General features: G+C 43.7%; 1 protein-coding gene across 3 annotated transcripts in view; it reads left to right on the top strand.

Annotated features, from left to right (window-relative positions):
• The first annotated feature begins 1,011 nt into the window (after positions 1 to 1,011).
• Positions 1,012 to 18,374, top strand: part of CYLD (CYLD lysine 63 deubiquitinase) — a 76,833-nt gene continuing 59,470 nt past the window's right edge. For all 3 annotated transcript variants that reach the window (XM_018563635.1, XM_018563636.1, XM_018563634.1), the window contains exon 1: positions 1,012 to 1,101. The gene's annotated coding sequence lies outside the window, so the exon portion shown is untranslated. The remainder of the gene's footprint in view (positions 1,102 to 18,374) is intronic.

Here is an 18,374-nt window from a genome sequence, read left to right as displayed (position 1 = left end):
CCCTGATATGAAAGGGGGGACTCTGATGTGAAGAGGGTACACTGATGTGAAAGGGGGGCTTTCATGTGAAAAGTAAATTATTTTACATTTTAGACTGGGGTGCCTCGAGAATTTGCATATTTTTAAAAAGTGCCATTAATAAAAATAGTTAGAAATGCTGGTATATAACACTGCCTTCACTATAACTATCATATATCTAAAGTATACTATACTGTCTTCATTATAACTATAATATATTCTATGTATAACTATATATCTAAAATATGGAACACTTTCTGCACTATGACTATAATATATCTACAGTATACTATGTATAACTATATACAGTATATAGTATATACCTATGTCTGCAGTATAACTATAATATATAATATGTAACACACTGTCTGCACTATAATTATTCATCTATATTTCACTGTCTGCATTATAATTATACAATATCTATACATTATAACACACTGTCATCTGCACGATGACTTTATAACACACACTGTCATCTTCTCCACTATTAAACGTACACAGACACTTCAATGTTTCAGCCCAATGACAAACTAGTGACAGCCAGAAAGTGACAAGCAGCTCTCACGGCCAATCAACATACACCATAGAAGCAGGCGCGCCCAATCAACGGTTACCAAATTAGCGTCTTTATACGCCTCGCCCCTCCCCCTGGCGCGACGCTACCAAACTCAAAGCAATGTTGGAAATTCCCTTAAAGGGGGCGTGCCCACAGACAGACGTCACCATCTACCAATAGGAAGAACAATCGGCGGTAGTGGGCGGTAGCTTGTGTGATAGCGTTTGTGTACCCGGGGAAGAAGGAGGGGTTTGCCTAGCTGCAGGGTTCGGTTGTGACTGTGAGCAATATAGCGTTGTCAATATGAGGTAGTTGTTTATTTATAGTAACAGGTTAATTATTCATTGAGAGGCGCAGCTCCCAAAGGTGAGTGTCGGGGGGGGGTGGGGTACCGGACCGTGAGGGCCGCTCTCTGGTAAGCCCTATAGGCTGAACGGCTTTTTATTTTGCAGCCTCGCAGTATTTCTGGGAAGACTTCTAGAGAAGGGAAGAGTGTCGAATGTCGCTATGACCTTCTTTATGAGGTGAGATGCTGCATTCGCATGTTGTGTGGATACAGAGGACTGTTCCTGTAGATGTGTGTTATGTGGAGGATGGTAGAACATGCTGTGTGGTACCCAGCACTGGAGCTCCCTGTAGGTGTGTGTAGGGGATGGCCATGTCTCATTACCAGTTTATTATCGGTGATGCTTAGTAAAGCTGAAGTCCAGCAAACAGCCAAATACACAGATGAGATGCATATCTGAGAGCTGTCCTCTGTTCTCTGTGTTCCTGGGATGTACACAGCCCTGCCAGACATCACAGCCAGGCCGAAGAGATGACTTTTCTTCTCTCTAAAGAAGAACTCCGGTGTTATAAAAAGTTAACTCTTGCATTGGGGCTCCCCTGCGCTGCAAGGGTTAACTGCTTGTTTATGTCTGGGGGCTGTAAAACAGAAGATATACTCACCTGATTATGGTATGTCCCTCGGTGTCCTCATGTCTAATACAGGTGAATGGACTGCATTAGATGTGATGACATATGGCCACTGCTTGCGGACATATTGAGTGGGGCAACACAGATGAATAACGTGCTGGATTAGTCTGAACCTAGTTCATTTTAATACTTTATTGCTGTGTAGCATGTGTATCGGGAAATGCCGTGGGTGGCGCACGTGCAGTAGACCCTTCTCGGCCAAATCTCTTACTTCTAACTAAACCGGAAGTTGGGTCGTTGGAGATCTCGAGGAGTTGGAGTTTTCGGTAGAACACCGGCTCTAAATCCAGAAAAGCAGTGAAACCGTTCTAACGCTATTACAGACACTCGCAGCAAAGTCAGCTCGTTCTTATTGGCAACACTTTGACATTTTGTCTGAATGTCTGCGATAAATTCAGTGCAAAAGTGCCGATTGCCAATGTCATTTTGGAGTCATTTGTTGTGAGTGAGGCATTTGTCTGTGTGTCCCCCCCTCTCCAAGTTCTTGGTTGCTAGGACGCTGGCGCTGGGGTTTATATTTTTAGAGACTTGACAGGGTCAAGTAATACAACTAGGTTTATCCTTCCCCTATCCTATGACTGAACAGTGAAAGAGAAGTAGTAGACTGATGAGGTCATTTGTCTGTCACTTTGCTCACTCCACCTGTCAGCACGCTTTTAGCTCTGCAGCACAACTGATTGGCTCCTTGTGCTGCTTCTCCTTCCCTTTGTCTGAGACCTCTATATGCAGCACAGCAGACTGATGAGCTCACCTCTCTGTCACTCTGCTCTCTCCTCCTATCAGTGTGCCCCATGTTAGTGCATCAGGACTGCAGCATACATAATTGGCTCGTTGTGCTGCTTTTCCCAAAATGTGTTCCGCTTCACAGGGTACATTCTAAGAGGGTGATAACAAGTCACATTTACACTCTGACAATAGTTGCATGAATCAATGTTTTTTTTAATCTATATCTTCCTGAAGTTCAGCTTTGTGATCAATAAATAGCATTTTCCCTTCTCAGAAATGGGACAGCTCAACTAAAATATATTTCATTGCTAGATTCTGGGGACTTCCTTATGTATTCGGGGGATACACCTAAAAAATCTCTTCAGTTTGTATCAGATCAAGCAGGTCCATACATTACATAGTTGATGGTGGATCTAAAGGGAGATGGTATAGCCCTGGGCTCAAAATTTAAAGTCCTAAGCTACTAACCCCTACCTAACCCCCACCCTGAACCGGCCTTAAAGTGACATTAAACCCTCAGATTTTTTAACATAAACCAATACTGTAATGTGTGCCTTACTGTAATCCACGGTAGTTTCCCTTCTCTTTGCTGCTCTTCCTTTTTAAATCCGTATCTCTTCTCATGCTGGGGAGAACTTCCCTTTGCAGCAGACTGCCTTGTCTCTGGAATGGCTACATGGTGTCTGTGTGCAGGTTCACAACCTGAGCCAGCACTACAGGAACACTGTGACGCGCAGTGCAGAGGCCAGCACTGTGACGCGCAGTGCAGAGGCCAGCACTGTGACGCGCAGTGCAGAGGTCAGTACACAGTACAGAGGTCAGCGGTCAGTATGTAACGCAATTGCCACCCTGCCCCCAGGCCTAGTCCACCCCTACACTATACAATCTGATTGTACAAGTTCCTTTTAGACCAGGGCTAGCCAAACTCCGGCCCTCCCAGCTGTGGTGAAACTACAAATGCCATGATGCATCTCTCTCCGGGAGTCATTTCTGTGGCTGTGAGAATCCTGCAATGCCTCATGGGATTTGTAGTTCCACCAGAGCTGGAGGCCCTGAGTTGGCTACCCCTTCTTTAGACTTGCCATCCTTGCAGGGGCCTGCCTGACTCCATGCAAACTGAATGTATTGTTTAGTTGCGCCCTAATATATAGCTTTGGGAAACCTGAAGGAGATTTACAGAGATTGTACAATCCATTTTTATAGAGTGTGGCCGGCTTAGACCCCGCTCACATTGAGCGATTTATCGCGCGGTAATTCCCGCGATATCGCGGCAAATTACCGCGCGATATCGCGCTCCAATGCAATCCAATGGGGCAAAGGGTCCTGCTGTCGCGGGTCGTGTGTCGCTACAGCAGGACCCTTTTTGGAGCGGATTTAGCCGCGATTCAAGCTTGCTCAATGCAAGCTTGAACGTGACATCGCACGGCAAATCTCGCGATGTCGCGCAATATGCAAATCGCGCGATTTGCATATCGCGCAGTGGGAACGGGGCCTTAAAGTGATAATAAAGTCATAACGTTTTTCAGCTGTTTCAAATGCTGATGAAATCACTTACAATAGATGCTGATAATTGATATTTAAAAGTTTGTTTCCTGCAGAATCAGCTAGTCCCCTGAGCACTGACCTGATATCCTGTTTTAGAGTGGCTCCATTCGCTTGCAGAGTCCTATAGAGCCACCTTTGTGTGTCCTAGTAAGCTGTGTCTCCACAAACACACAGGCACAGCAAGGTCATGGCACTCCCTGCTCATCCCTCTTCCCTCCTCCAAGCTAGTAGATGAACAGTTGCTCTGCTCTGTCTCTTGTGATCTTGTACTGGGAAGTCGCGCTAGAGTGAGCTGTTTGGAAACATGATGACTGTAAGTGTGCTTCGGGGAAAATGTTAAGAAATACTTTGCTGGGCAATGTATATTTTGTTTGATCTGGATTCAGTATTGAAAACAAGTTTGCGAGTTTAATACAACTTTAAAGAAAATATAGTACAGAGAGGGGAAAAATGAGGCCATGTCCCAGCAATGCCCCGGCGTTCATTTGTATAGGATGTGGGGAAAAGCAGGGAGCTCAGCATCAATGAAAAACCAGACAGGATGTAAGACGTAATCCTTCCTCGCTCTATTCAAGCGTTACAAAGAAACTAACAGAAGAATATTCCACTCAGAAATAATCGCAGTTAGGACAGGAAAGGTGATTCCAACATGGAACATGACCCGTCCAGAACACATGCAGAATTGTCTAGGGCCTCAGTCATGTTTGTAATATAACATAGAAATGGAAGGTATAAGGCAGTGGTTCTCAACCTGTGTAACCTCAGGACCCACATTTGTCCTTGGTCATTAAGTCGCACGCATTGTAGTAGCGTGTTTCCCCGAAAATAAGACACTGTCTTATATTTTTTTTTGCCCCAAAAAACACACTAGGTCTTATTTCCAAGGGGATGTCTGCGGATCAGTGTAAAAGCAGCCCAATACGGTAATCACTTCAGAATGTCCACTGTCTTTTATTTACTGACCTTAATGGTATGGTAAGAATGAGAATAATACTGTTGCTCTCATTATTTTCCTGCTGGTCAGTAAAGCAGATTCCGCTCTTTCACAGGCGGAGTGCATCTGGTATCACTCCACCTGTCACAGTAACTCGCGCTATGGACGAAGTAGCAGCTAATGCGGCTCTGCTCCCTCCGCTGCCGCAGCCTTTCTTTCTACAGCTTCCTTTACCACCAGGGACAGCGGTACCAGTGGTGCAGCAGTGGGGACATCAGACAGTGGACAGCGCGCTATAGTACATGCTACTAGGTCTTATTTTCGGGGTAGGTTTTGAATTACAGGAATCTCGAAAAATAGTGCTAGGTCTTACTTTCGGGGTAGGTCTTATTTTCGGGGAAACATGGTACCAGGCTCTCGGGTGCAGGCAATCGGATTTTTGGGTGGGAGGTGCGTCTGGGGTGTCATTCAAATTAATGGCAACGCACCTTCCACACCAGAACACACAGTAGGTGCGATTTGCATGGTACAGTGCATTAATCGCATGGGACAGTGCTATTAATGCACTGTACTAGTGTGAACGGACCCGCAAAAACACAGACAGACACACACAGTCACAATCTTGCTGTGCTGTGACGGAGCTCCATCCATATGTGCATTGTTTGTACCGTGAGCCACAATGTGACATTAGTCCAGTCCAGGCACCTCTACAGGGCACATGTGGGAGCTGTAAGCAATGCACATGTATGGATGGAGCTCCCTTAAGGCCATACTTCCAGCCCACTCCACCTCAAGCTGACACACAGAGCCGGGCAGCATATTTTGAATGGCTGCTCGGCACGAGAACCGACGGTGCTGCGCTAGGGGGAGGATGAGGAGTCTCACCTAGAAAAGTACAGGGGTGTGGAAATTTAAAAAAAAACTACTTGTCCAAGGGCTAAAGCGGGGGCCAAATCTACTTGTCCCAATGCAAAAAAATTGTTTTAATCAAAACTAAGGATGCACCAGTTTTTCGGTATCGAGTACCGATTTATTTTTTTGCTTTCGGATCTCGCCGACACTGAATACTAATACCGGTGCTTCCGCTGGCATGGTGCCGGCTTCCCTGGTAATCAGGAAGCCGGGCAGCGGGTAATGAGATCCCGCCCAGGTTCCTGATTGCCACGGAAGCCGGCTCCATGTTGTTTGGCCTGCTTGATTGTGATTGGCCGGGAAACTTGATTCCTGGTCAATCAGGAAGTCGGGTAGCAAGTAATGACCTGATTGACCGGGAAACTGGCTCGATGCTGATTGGCGAGGAAGCCGGCTTTCCAGCCAATCAGCAAGGAGCCGGCTTCCCGGCCAATCAGAAAACCAGGAGGCGGGTCAATACTTGCCGCACGGCTTCTTGATTGCACGGGAAGCTGGTTCCATGTTCCCCTACGGCACTGCCAGTCAGAGGAAATTTTCATCTGGCCGTAAGTTCTTATTAGCATATTAGCACACACAAAGGTGGCTCCATAGGACCGTGCAAAGGAGCCACCCTAAAACATGATATCAGGGCCAGTGCTCAGGAGACCAGCTGATTCTGCAGGAAACTAAAACTTTTAAACATCAATTATCAGCATCTATCGTAAGTGATTTCATCAGCATTTGAAATAGCTTAGAAACGTTTTGACTTTAATGTCACTTTAAGCTGAATGTTCTTTGCATGAAAAGTTGTTACAAGTGTTAGCTGGTAATACTCGGTGATTTTGTTTAAATAAGTTTTTTCGCTTTAAAACAATGTGCTGCTTTTTGTGAGTGTGGAGTTCTCCTTAAGGCCTCATGCAATGAATGCAAAATGGCACCGGCTATAGAGAACTACAAAACCCAGCAATAATACGTTATACAGCGCAATGCAGAATATCACCAGGTATAGAGGAATACAACAAATCCCAGCAATAGTACATTTATAGCTGGCGGTATTCTGCATTGCACTGTATAATGTACTATTGCTGGGATTTGTTGTACTGCTCTATAGCTGGTGTCATTCTGCATTGCGCTGTATAACGTATTATTGCTGGGATTTGTAGTCCTCTATACAGCGCAATGCAGAATACCACCAGCTATATAGGAATACAACAAATCCCAGCAATAATATATTATACATACAGTGTATACTGTATTGCTGGGATTTGTATTTCTCTATAGCTGATGGTATATTGCTCTGTATAATACAGTACAGCACAATGTACCATCAGCTATATAGGAGTACAACTCCCACTATCCCAGCAATACCTTTTTTATAGAGCACCATGTGTGTGAAAGTGCGGGCTTACCTGAGCAGTCTTCCAGCAACTTGCTTCTGAGATCGGGCCTGTCTATAGGCTGCTGTCATGCCCCCCATACCTGCTCCTCCTTACTTCTTTCTCCCGCGTCCCTGTTTCGATCGTGGATGCGGGCGGTGAGCGTGAGGCGGGGAGGAGGTGCGGCGTGTGGAGCGAGGATGCGCGTCTGGCAGCGGCAAGCGTGAGGCGGGGAGGAGGTGCTGTGTGCAGCGTGTGTGGAGCTGTGAACAGAGCCAACTAATCGGAAGCCGATGAATCGATGATTGAAAAAGTTGACATCTTTTTCAATCATCGATTATGTCGATTACTTGTTGCAGCCCTAATTGCACCCAGCCACCCACTACTTACTGTGCCTTCCTCCCAGCATGGAGCAGAGAGCTAGGGATTGACCCAACTGATTGATAATGAGAATAGTTGACTACTACGGTTTTTCCCAGAAAATAAGACACTGTCTTATATATTTTTTTCAATATTTTCGGGGGATGCCTTATATTTACCTGGCTGCAGCTGTCCGCTCTCCGCTCTGATGCCGTCCTTAGGTCTTATATTACAGAAATCCCTGAAGATAGCGCTAGGTCTTATTTTCGGGGTAGGTCTTACTTTCGGCCCTAAACACATGCATTTGGAGCTCATTTCTACACAAATCTGGAGTCATGGAATGCTTTGCTATGGCTGAATTCACACCAGACATTCAGCAGCATCTACATTAGTGATGGGCTCGGGCGTATTTGCAGCTCCACGTGCCGAGCCAGCCAGGAAGCTGGCAGCGCTGCAGCGCCAATCACAGGTACTGAGACATTATCCCGGTCCGTGGCTGCAGAGATCGGGAAATGTCTCTGTGCCTGTGATTGGCGCTGAGGCGCTGTCAGCTTCCTGGCGGGCTCGGCACGTGGAGCTGTGAACACGCCCGAGCCCATCACTAATCTACATTCAATCTAGCTGTGTTGACATAAACAAGAAATGTGTGAGTGCCGGGACTGTGCAGCCTGGTTTTCTGCAGGTAAATGCTTGTACATCAACACCAGCCTTTCTCAACCAGGGTGCCTTCTGTCATTGTCAGGGGTGCCTTCATATTTTTGCTAAATCAACTCTGATGTGAAGGGGAAACTCCACTGTCTAAGATAGGGGCACATGTTTTTTTTTTTTTTGTTCACTGTTACATTTTGTTTCATTTTAGACTGGGGTGCCTTGTGCATTTGCATACTTTTAAAGGTGCCGTGACTGGAAAAAGGTTGACAAACACTGATCTTGAAATAGATCTAGGAAGTATATACTGTGTATACTACCCACATGAATTTCTTCTCTGTTAAACGCAGTAGGCCTGTGTACATGAGGCCTTGCACTGTTATGCTTTTTTTTTTTTTTAGGTTTATGGGGTTTTATTTTTGTGTTACTGTAACAGCAGTTTAGATAACTGGCCCTACTCTCTTATCTTCCTTTGTTTCTGGTTGAAAGGCCGTGTCTTGTCAGGATAGGTGTTCTGTATGATTTTCAGATTGTGATTAGCATTTTACAAAACACTAGGTTTTTGTCTGTCAAAGTGTTTGGTAGGGATGAGCTCAGGTTCGGGCCAAACCAGGTCATCGGCCAGGGCATTCCCTGCCCTGCAACTGCACGTTGCAAAGGGGCGAATGCTGGTGACATCATTGACCTTATATGGCCACATGATCATATTTGGGCCAGCACTGACAGCTTCCTTACTGGTTCAGATGAGCTTGGGTTCGGTCCAAATCCGAGTTCTTCCTTCGTGTCTGCAGAAAGAACTGACATCCTCAGGACTGACTTTTTTTAATTGAAACTATAGCATTAGACTGGGAAAAGCATAACTGGGCTCTATGACTCTTTCCACAAAAAAACTGGGCCAGGGGATATATGGCATGGTTAAATAGGGTTTATCGACAAACCACTGTATCCCAATCCAACCATAAATGGCTGGACTGGTGAATGGTATGTGATGACCCAGTGTTGCTAACTATTGTCAGTTAAGATTTTTTTGGTGGATATTCCAGTTAGTTATTGGTTCTAAGGCCCCGTTCACACTGAGCGATTTATCGCGCGGTAATTCCCGCGATATCGCGGCTATTTACTGCGCGATATCGCTCTCCAATGGGGCAAAGGGTCCTGCTGTCGCGGGTCGTGCGTCGCTACAGCAGGACCCTTTTTGGAGCGGATTTTGCCGCGATTCTAGCTGACTGAATGCAAGCATTTGCGTGACAAATCGCGCGATATCGTGCAAAATGCAAATCGCGCGACAAACGCGCGATTTGCGCAGTGTGCATGGGGCCTAATGTAGAGCAAGTTCTCTTTAGGCAGACCTCTGAAGCTTAATGGCCACAGGTAAGCTTGTGTCTTAGATCAAATGATTATACAAAGTGGAAAGCACCAGACAAGGATGTGTGATGTCCAGAAATGATTTCTCTTAAATGTCACATTAAATAATAAGCCACTCCATTTCAGTGTTTTAAATGGTTCCCCTTTATTAGAGCTTAAAAAAAAGCTGAGGAAAATGTATTTTAGAGACATAAGGCTGGAATCCTCTTGAAATAACATTTTGGTTAATTCAGGACAGAAACCTTGCTCAGTCATTAGTAGGTCGGCCTAAAGACTCTCTGTAAAAGCAGCCATCCTGATATAGATAGTGCTTTGTTTCCTCATGGCAGGTCTGGGAAAATGATCATAGATGTGAGGACGCTCATATCCACAGAATGGATTTAGCAGGGAGATGCATGCACTGCAGATCCTCAGGTACAGATTCCTCTCCAGCAGGGAAAACAGTGAGCAGTACAGCAGGGAAGTCCTCAAATCTCATTCTAATTCTTCTGTGACTAGCAGTCAGATGGATCTGCATTTTAGATGTAGATCAACAGCTGTGTGACTGGTTCTAGTTGTCTGAAATCTTAAAGGGGTTCTAAACCCTCCCGTTTTTTTGCCTATATCTACTGCTATAAAGCAGTAGATATAGGCAAACAGTAAAAAAAAAACAACAAACGCTAAAACAGCGGTTTAAACTTACCTTTTTTTTCTTTGCGCGCTGCCGCCCGAGAAAACAAAACTGTTCGGGTGGCCGCGAAGCATCTTGGGGCGGGCGCAATGCGCAGTTCGGATTCTCGGCCGGGAGACGAGCAGAGACGCAAGGTAAGTGTATGGAAGCGTCTGCGTAGAGGCGTGTTGTCTCCAGGCGTGGTATTTCAGCCTCGCTTACCACAAATCCGACAAATGTTTCCAGTTTGTTGATATATGATGACAGAAACTGAGTACTTACTGCGGTTGTAGAATGTTTTGCCTTTGTGATATTTCCCACTAACAATAGATGCTTTCTATTATTTATGACATTTTAGAAAGGACTATATGAAATAGTCCTTATGATAAAGACTGGAGTTGAGAGACCCCAAAGCATGTAATGCAATACATCTGCCAACAGTTACTGTATAATAATTCACTTGTAACAGTGGACATTTTGACAGTTTTAAAATATCAAACTAGAAGGATGTATGTTTCCAGCTACGTGACTAGAAAAGTTTCCTTTTGAGCTGTATGAGTTGTAAGCCCCTATGTCTAATTGAGTGATGTGAAGCACGTTTCCAAAAGCGGTTCAATGCTCGACACTCTGGCGTCCATGTTGGGACTCATTCACAATGGTCCGTCCGCCTAAATGCTTCATTTTAATGGGCGGGCCAGTTTTTTTTAACTCCAGTGACAAGATATTCCCTCTTCTTGTTCCCGTGACATCCGTACAAAAAAAAAAAGAATGGTAACGGTTGTCACTGGGGCAGGAAGTCATGTTCTGCAATGAACGGTAATCAGAAGTTCTAACCCTTCCCCACTGTTTAAAAAGATTTTTCACCTGTGTGACATATATATATTCTCATTATAATGTATATATGGAAAGGATGCGTCCGTTATATTTTGCATTTACGTCTTCTGGTAGTCTGCATAAGGGCCCATTTACACGAGTGTGGTGCATTAATCGCACGGTTCTGTGCAATTAACATACGCTACCTGCCGTGCATAACTGTGCAAAGGTGTGTTGAGTTGCGATTCATTTAAATTGCACCCCAAATGTACCTCTGGCTGCAATGCGATTAACCATGCCCCCGATATGTGGTACTGCAATAGCATGCATTGCAGTGTGGCTAAAAAAAAGTAGTGCATGTACTTTTCTAGCCACTCTGCAACGCACGGTATTGTGGTACTGGTCGAGCGCACTGTGACCGGAGGTGCGTACAAGTGAATGGCAGCACACTTCCCATACTGTAACACATGCTATGTGTTACTTGCACAGAACTGGTGTGAACGGGCCCTTATGCTGACTACCAGAAGACAGTGTTTACAGTACACATAGAATATATTGGACACATTTGAATTGCACATGCAGGGAGCACAAACTTTGTTTCTATCCTAAACAAAATAAACAGTTTTAATTGGAGTTGGACTTAACAACATTTAACATTTTTTAAAACTTACTCTACCTGAAAAGCAGGAAGTTTTTGTGTTCTGAAAGGAATGCAGGTTTGTTAATAATTTACCCAGCGAAAATAATGGTAGTGGTAAAAAAAAAAAGATTTGGCTTTTGTGTACTTAGAAAACCCACAGTGCTTCCTCTTGTTTCCCTTTTATCCCTTGTATCTTGTACACACTAGCTGGTAAAGGAACACATTAATCTTTTTAGGAACCAAAAAAGAAGGATGTATGTTCTGTGCTACGTGACTAGAAAAGTTTCCTTTTCATCTGTCTGAGTTGTAAGTCCCCATTCACAACTGAGGGAAGTGAAGCAGGTTTCCAGAAGCGCTTCATTGCTCAACACTCAGACATCTATGTTAGGGCTCATTCACACGTGTCCGCCCTCTTCATTTAATGGTTGGGCTAGTGTGGTTTGACAGGTCCAGCAGTGTCTGTGTGATGCGCTGTTTCAGCACATCACATTGTTTTTTTTTTATACTTTATTTGGAGTTAACAAAGTGTACACTTCATTCCGTGACATGCACTCCAGTGCACTGCAAAAAACTGCAGCATGGCTGCATTCTTTTCACAGCGCACCGCACATCACACACACACACACACACACACACCTTGTGTGAATGGGGCACATAGAAAAAAAAGTATTCTATGTGCTCTAGTGGTGACTGGCGTTGTTGAGTTGCAAAAAAATGCCAGTCACTGCATATCATCTGAACGAGTCCTTATGCTATTATTCCCTGCTCACATCTGATCGATGTGCTGTCATAAAAAAGTACATCCTTTGGGATATGATCACGCATTTTCAGGCCCAAGAGACTTCAATGACTTCAGCAACACCTGGAAAACGTGCATGAAAGATGTTTTTTTTTTATACCATTTTGTGCTTCAAGAGGAACTTTACCCATATCTTCAAAATGACGACAAAGGCACCTTTTAGAAATGTTTAGCACTGACAATCTACAAACAAATATGTCTAGATAATTGCCAGCTTTTTATTCTTTGCATACCTTATGTCTTTTCCTCTCCATTCTTCTCACAGTGGCCATTTTTATTAAGGGCAGACTAATGTATCTCCCTTTACTTCCTGGAACTCTGGCACATGTGACTAGGACATGTGACCATGCACATCATCCAAGGGGAGGAAAATGCCTTTCGCTGAGTTCTTGTGAGATTGCAAATGAAATTTCCCAGCAATGCTCTGCTGATGTAACCTTCCCAGGATGCTGTGCTTGGGCACATTACATCATTTATGCTAAAGTGGAAGTGGAATAAAAGAAACTGTAGGTATAATAAAAATACGTTTGTGTAATGAATGTAAGATGATTTCATATCAGCATGCAGAGGTAAAGGTCCACTTTTATTGACTGTCTTCTCCTAATAACTAGCTTTTTATTGGCTAAAACACTCAAGTCTGAAAATGTGCAAAAACCGTGTGTACAAACATGCAAAGTGAGCTTGAAAAATGACTAAAGATGCCAAGGCTTCCAGTATGACTGTAGCCCAATATTGATAAGACATCAGTATGTAATATTCTCATGTATAAAACTTATTTTCCGTATCATGATGCTGTATTCGGTTTGTGGCTGGAGACTGCACCGGCTTTTGGACTGATCATATCAAAGAGAAAAATGTGAACGGTAAAATGTTTGAAATGTTTTCCCTTTTATGCATGACTTACCCGCCCACATACATTACTAGATTTGGAAGCCTAAAATAACATGGTTATTGTTCTGCCTCTTGTAAATAAGACATTTAGCCCCAACGTTCTTTCCCCTGTTGCTGTGCACTAGCTCCTACCAGTTCAGTGCTATGTGACAAAGAAAAGGAGATGTCTGGCTGGTTCTGAAGGTTTGTGGGCATATCTTTGCAGGTGCCCTCAGGTTTTGGGGGGTGGCGAATAGAGCTGCAGCTAACGATTATTTTCAAAATCGATTAGTTAGCCGATTATTAAGTTCGATTAATCGGTTAATCGGATAAAAAATAAAATACATTTTAAAAAATGGCTCCAGTGATGGGACTTCTAGTTTGTATTGAGATTGCAGTCCATCACAGGAGCAAGCTTGGAGCAGTAGAAGTAAAAAAGAAAAAAAAGTGGTGTACAATATAGTGAAATGAAAAGTGTAAAATTATACAGCAATGAATGCAGAATACCACCAGCTATAGAGGAATACAATAAATCCCAGCAATAGTACATTATAGCTGGCGGTATTCTGCATTGCAATGTATAATGTACTATTGCTGGGTGTTGTAGTCCTCTATAGCTGGTGGTATTCGGCATTGCACCACTGTATAATGTATTATTGCTGGGATTTGTTGTACTCCTCTATAGCTGGTGGTATTCCTTGATTTGTAGTCCTCTATACAGTGCAATGCAGAATACCACCGCCTATATAGGAGTACAACAAATCCCAGCAAAACATTATACATGCAGTGTACAATGTATTGCTGGGATTTGTATTCCTCTATAGCTGATGGTACATTGCTCTGTATAATATACAGCACAATGTACCATCAGCTATAGAGGAATACATATCCCAGCAATACATTATAGAGCACCATGTGTGGGTGGGAGTGCAGGCTTAACTGAACAGTCTTCCAGCAACTTGTTTCTGAGATCGGGCCTGTCTATCGGCGGCTGTCATCCCCCCCACACCTGCTCCTCCTTACTTCTTCTCCCCGCGTCCCCGTGCCGATCGTGGATTTGGACGGGCGGTGAGCGTGAGGCGCGGAGGAGGTGCGGGAGCGTGGATGCGGGCAGGTCTGGCAGCGGCGAGCGTGAGGTGGGGGAGGAGGTGTGGCAAGCAGCGTGTGTTAAGCCGTGAACAGGGCCAACCAATCAGGAGCCGATTAATCGATTATTGAAAAAGTTGACAACTTTTTCAATAATCGATTATAATCGATTATGTCGATTAGTTGTTGCAGCCCTAGTGGCGAATGCTTTGCAGAATCTCAACTTGGATTCTGGTAGTTTAAAGAAGAACTCTGGGGAAAATGTCTCCTAAGCCCTGCAGTGGGGCTACCCCAGCTCTGCAAGGGTTAAAGTGACATTAAACCCTCAGATTTTTTAACATAAACCAATACTGTAATGTGTGCCTTACTGTAATCCATCGTTCTCTTTGCTGCTCTTCCTTTTAAATCCTCATGTCTTCTCATGCTTGGGGAGAACTTCCCTTTTCAGCTCAGGGCCTCTTCCTGTAGTGCTGGCTCAGGTTACAGGCCTATACAATCTTATACACAGACACCGTGTATCCATTCCTGAGACAAGGCAGTCTGCTGCAAAACAGAAGTTCTGCCCAGCATGAGAAGAGATACGGATTTAAAAGGAAGAGCAGCAAAGAGAAGGGAAACAACCATGGATTACAGTAAGGCACACATTACACTATTGTTTTATGTTAAAAAATCTGAGGGTTTAATGTCACTTTAAGTACTCGTTTTTGTCTAGTTTCAAATTCACCCAATTCTCAGTTAGCTGGTTATTAGACTGGTCCCTCCTGCCTTGCTCCTCCTCCAGCGATGGTATGTCCCTCAGTGTCGTCACGTCCTATACACTGTGTATAGAACATGATGACTCGGAGAACCCCTGCAGAGTAGTGGGAGCAAAGTGCCTTTGTTGTCATTTTAAAGATAAGGGTAAAGTCTACTTTAATTGCTACCCAAGCCGTTTTGTTGTTAGTGTTAATAAAAACACTAACACTTTTAAAAAAAACACTTTTTGGATTAGATAAGTGTCCCTGGCCACACGATAGATTAGTCCAGGGACAGTGATCTATTCCAAAACGCATATATTCAAATCACATGCGGTGTGCCACTTACAGATGCGGCCACTGTCACCTGGTCATTAACTTGAACGGTGACAGCAGCCACATCTAAATGGAACACTTGGAATTCCTGCATAGGAATTTGTAGATTCCTGCCACAGGAAGCCCAAATCACACATTCATGCATTGTGTGAATGTAGCCTTAGGGTTTGTTATAAAGCTCTTCTACTGCTTGCTAAGAATGCACAGATCATTTAATGTTCATAGTCTGGGTAAAGGTTCACTTTAAAAGGGGTAAGATATGGGGGTTGTGCCTGTATTGTAGAAATGTTTTATTTTGCCTTGTATACACTTGAACATTGTATTTGTGTCCCCTGACTGCTCACTGGGCACTGACACCTTTTGGCAGGTTAGACAATTCATTTGTATGCATTTCAGCTGAGTGTGTATCGGTTTTGGGTAGAGTTCTGCTTAATTTCTGTTGTGCTGGATACAGGAGCCAGCTCTGACTTGGGATAAAGCCTCTCATGTCATATTTAGATCTTAACACAAGCATTGCCATTTATATTTCATTACTCAGTGAAACGGGAGATCAAGAAGAAAAGAAAATAGACTATGAATCATTTATGGGACACACATTTGTAGTGATTGTACCTTCCTGGTCATTTGAGAGCACGTTTGAATACTCACTGCTATTTGTACTGATACCTCATAGCTGGTTTGAAAGTTCTGGGAAATGTTAGGATCGCAGAGCTGGAGTTTCTTTATGTAGAGCTCCAGGATCAAAGAATGTTGTTTTTCTCTGATACCAGCTATTAGTAGAGATATTGTGTATATTGTGTATATAGTTTCCAGAGGTGGATTCTCTATTCTCTGTATATTGAATATGCCAATTCAGGGCTTGTTCACACCAAGCGCATTCCAGGAGCAGAGCAGTTACAGACCGGATCAAAACTGTGTCCGATATATTCCAATGGTATTTTGGGCTCTAGTTCACACCGCAGCATTCGGTTCCAGAGCATGTAAAAAAAAAAAAAAAAACTACAGCAAGACCTATTTTACCTGCTCTGGAACGCTCTGGGATGCATGCAAACACCCTGGAACGCACTGAAAGCCCATTTTAAACTGAACACATTTATTATTTTATTACATTTTTTTTTTAACCCAAAAACGCAGTATAACACACTGCACTGCGTGTGCAGAAACTCATGCAGATCTGGTCTGCATTTGGTGTGAACAAGCCCTCAGGCTTCTGTTTTTCTGCAGCTCTTCTTTCAGCATTCTCTAGTTTCAGTTTTTGCTGGCCATGCGTAAAGCTGAACTCCAGCCAGACAGCTTAATGGAAAGATAAAAGGCTTATAAAGGAGACATTGTACCTGCCAAATTGATTTTTCTATTTCTGCCAATCCAGCTCTAGGAGCTACACAGCTCTGCCACACCACACACCTGTGTGTGGCAGGAAAGAACAGATTTTCTCTGCTGCAGCTCAGTAATATTTACATGGTTCCTCTTCACCATCAGTCTGTGACCGGACAGCGAAAAGAGAAGTAGCAGACTGATATGCTTATCACTCCGTCGCTTTGCTCTCTCCTCATATCAGCATGCTTCTAGCTCTGCAGAGCAACTGATTGGCTCCTTGTGCTGCTTCTGCTTCCCCCAATTCTGAGCTCTAATGCACGGGGACTGCCAGCAATTGATATAAAGTCAAAATCGGGTACCCGTTGCATTTAAAAAAATATATGTAAAGTGCACCTGTACCCAGACTATGAACATGAAATGATTTGCATATTCTTAATAAAAAAAAATGTATAGGAAGATGGGGCTTTAACGGCACCAAGTGACCGACCCAGCGAATTACAACTTGCTTCGTATAAAAAGTTAATTCATTACAAAAACACTAAAAAGGTCCGAGATTAAAAGAAGGATACACATATCCTAATAGCAGACTATATCTACAAACCACTCAATATTTTCATGATTAAAGCATATAAATCACACAAAGAAAACGATTAAACAATTCATATAGATATTAGATATAGAAAATTGATGGATATTTCATAACCTCATTGATGATAGCTCTATATGAGCATAATTGAAAACATGATGTATAGTAAACCAAGTCAAAATGAAATATCCTCCAAATCATATGTGTGAAAACCAGCCTTATCTGAAGATGATATAGAGTGGATAGTAGTCTCTACGCGTTTCACACACCAAGCGCTTCCTCAGGAGGTGGAGGAGATCTAATTAATTATAAAATAATTAAATTATATAAACATCCAAAAAAGAATGAGTATAAATGCATTAACACCAATCACTTACTGCCGATGTCACCTATTCAGCAAAAAGTTGATGCGCATGTACTCGACGGGACCACCTGAGCAGAACAGCCCAAGGCCCGAGAGATCAGATGAGGACCAAACCCCAGAAAAGGCTGGCATGGGAGTAATAGTAAACCGGGAATCTGTATGCAGTAGCCCAATCTGTTCCTAAACCAACACAAACAAACTATAATATAACTCAGGCTAAGGACCCCTATACATGGCCCCCCATCCTCATCCCATGCTCCCCCTGAAAAAAATCAAACTCTACAGCCTTCTAATAGGACACAAGACAATATAATTGTTCCCCATCATCAGTATAACCAGATATATTTATTAATTAAGGGTTAAAATACCTTTTTTTTAACAAGTAGTAAAAGCGCTTTAAAGGAGAACTATGAGGTGAGTGCTTTTCACTCACCTCATAGTTCTAGCCGACCTGTGACAATGAGACTGTCACAGCTCGGCTCAGTAGATCGGAAGGTGAGCGAACACATACCGTCGTTCGCTCACTGGGGGCGGGTACAGCTGGCTCTGCCTCTAGATAGGCAGAGCCAGCTGTCAGTCACGCAGCTGGGTGGATCTAGACATAATTGTCGGGATCCGCTTTAGCTGCCGAGTCTCCGTATACTGCGAGCTACAGCTCGCGGTATACTGAGCCTAGGGTGACGGGAGGACGCTAGTTTCTGTCCTCCGGTTAACCTAAGGAGAACTATGGGGAAAAGCCTTAACCCCATAGTTCTCCTTTTAACAGAAGCTGTCATTTGGCTT

Source organism: Nanorana parkeri, unplaced genomic scaffold, assembly GCF_000935625.1.
Source record: "Nanorana parkeri isolate BGI_ZX_2015 unplaced genomic scaffold, ASM93562v1 scaffold682, whole genome shotgun sequence".
Lineage (NCBI taxonomy): Eukaryota > Metazoa > Chordata > Amphibia > Anura > Dicroglossidae > Nanorana > Nanorana parkeri.
The sequence above is the reverse complement of the archived record's forward strand: the minus strand, read 5'-3'. Positions and strand labels throughout refer to the sequence as shown.